This window comes from Bison bison, unplaced genomic scaffold (genome assembly GCF_000754665.1).
Source record: "Bison bison bison isolate TAMUID 2011002044 unplaced genomic scaffold, Bison_UMD1.0 scf7180017862979, whole genome shotgun sequence".
In the NCBI taxonomy this organism is placed as follows: domain Eukaryota; kingdom Metazoa; phylum Chordata; class Mammalia; order Artiodactyla; family Bovidae; genus Bison; species Bison bison.
Window position 1 is genome coordinate 1,618,546 of NW_011493551.1, and position 2,164 is coordinate 1,620,709.

Below are 2,164 nucleotides of genomic sequence, written 5' to 3' on the forward strand. Positions count from 1 at the left end.
CAAATATGGGGCCTTTGAGCAAGAAAACAAATAACTAGAGCAAAACATTACAACCCACTGAATGAGACAGGAATCTATGAATCCATTTGGAAATAAATAAGTAAATGAATGAATGAATAAATAGAAAGGAAAACTCTTCTTTACATTAGAATGTTAGCTAGCAAATACAGAAGAAATGGTGGAGTAAGAAAATCACCATTTGATCATCATTGTGATAAGTGCTTCAGGCAGGAATTAATGGATGTTAAGACTGGTAGGTGAAGTGAGGAACAGAATATTAGCATAATCTCAGAATATCTCTTTGCAAAACATTTACCATGTATAAAGGGAATAATGTGGTTTTTATGGTAGAGAAGATCACTTGACCAGATGAGTAAAGCTCTTATCACAGTTGATATCATGACATCAAGAGTCCCCAGAAAGGTGTAAAGAAAAGTGCTGCCTCATTTCTGTGGTTCTCTTGTCAAATGTATGGCCTGAGTCTAGTCATGAGAAACCACAAGGGATCTAGTTGAGGGTCATCCTATGGAATGAAAAGCCTGTTCTTTTTAAAACTGTCAAGGTCATGAAAAATAAGGCAAGACTGAGAAATTGTTCCAGATTCAAGGAAACTAAAATACATGACAATTAAATTCAACATAATTTCCTGCATGCGATTTTGGATCAGAAAAGGAAAAAACATATTGTTGGCACAGAGAGTGACATTTTAATGGAGTTTGTGTTGTATCAATGTTGCTTTCCTGACTTGGAAGGTTATGCAATGGTTACGAAGGACAGCACCTTTGCTTCGTGGATATACACATTGGATGTTTAGGGCTGACAGGGTATCAAGCCTATAGATTTCTATAAGATTGTTCCGAAAAAGACTCAACCAAAACAAGACCATATATAAAGATACAGAGAGAAAGAGAGAGAAAGCAGATATGGCAAGATATCAACAATTAAGGAATCTAAATAAAAAGGATATGGGAGTTCTTACAACTTCTATTTAACTTCAGATTATTTCAAAATCAGTTCAGTTCAGTCGCTCAGTCGTGTCCGACTCTTTGCAACCCCATGGACTGCAGCACACCAGGCCTCCCTGTCCATCACCAATTCTTGGAGTTTACTCAAACTCATGTCATTGAGTCGGTGATGCCATCTAACCATCTCATCCTCTATTGTCCCCTTCTCCTCCTGCCTTCAGTCTTTCCCAGCATCAGGGTCTTTTCCAGTGAGTCAGGTCTTTGCATCAGGTGGCCGAAGTATTGGAATTTCAACATCAGTCCTTCCAATGAACATTGAGGACTAATTTCCTTTAGGATGGACTGGTTGGATCTCCTTGCAGTCCAAGAGACTCTCAAGAGTCTTCTTCAACACCACAGTTCAAAAACATCAATTCTTCAGCCCTCAGCTTTCTTTATAGTCCAACTCTTACATCCATACATGACTACTGGAAAAACCACAGCCTTGACTAGATGGACCTTTGTTGACAAAGTAATGTCTCTGCTTTTTAATATGCTGTCTAGGTTGGTCATAGTCAATAAAGCAGAAATACGTGTTTTTCTGGAACTCTCTTGCTTTTTCCATGATCCAGCAGATGTTGGCAATTTGATCTCTGGTTCCTCTGCCTTTTCTAAAACCAGCTTGAACATCTGGAGATTCATGGTTCACGTATTGCTGAAGCCTGGCTTGGAGAATTTTGAGCATTACTTTACTAGCGTGTGAGATGAGTGCAATTGTGCGGTAGTTTGAGCATTCATTGGCATTGCCTTTCTTTGGGATTGGAATGAAAACTGACCTTTTCCAGTCCTGTGGCCACTGTTGAGTTTTCCAAATTTGCTGGCATATGGACTGCAGCACTTTGACAGCATCATCTTTCAGGATTTGAAATAGCTCAACTGGAATTCCATCACCTCCACTAGCTTTGTCGTAGTGATGCTTTCTAAGGCCCACTTGACTTCACATTCCAGGATGTCTGGCTCTAGGTCAGTGATCACACCATCGTGATTATCTGGGTCGTGAAGATCTTTTTTGTACAGTTCTTCTGTGTATTCTTGTCACCTCTTCTTAATATCTTCTGCTTCTTTTAGGTCCATACCATTTCTGTCCTTTGTCGAGCCCATCTTTGCATGAAATGTTCCCTTGGTATCTCTAATTTTCTTGAAGAGATCTCTAGTCTTTC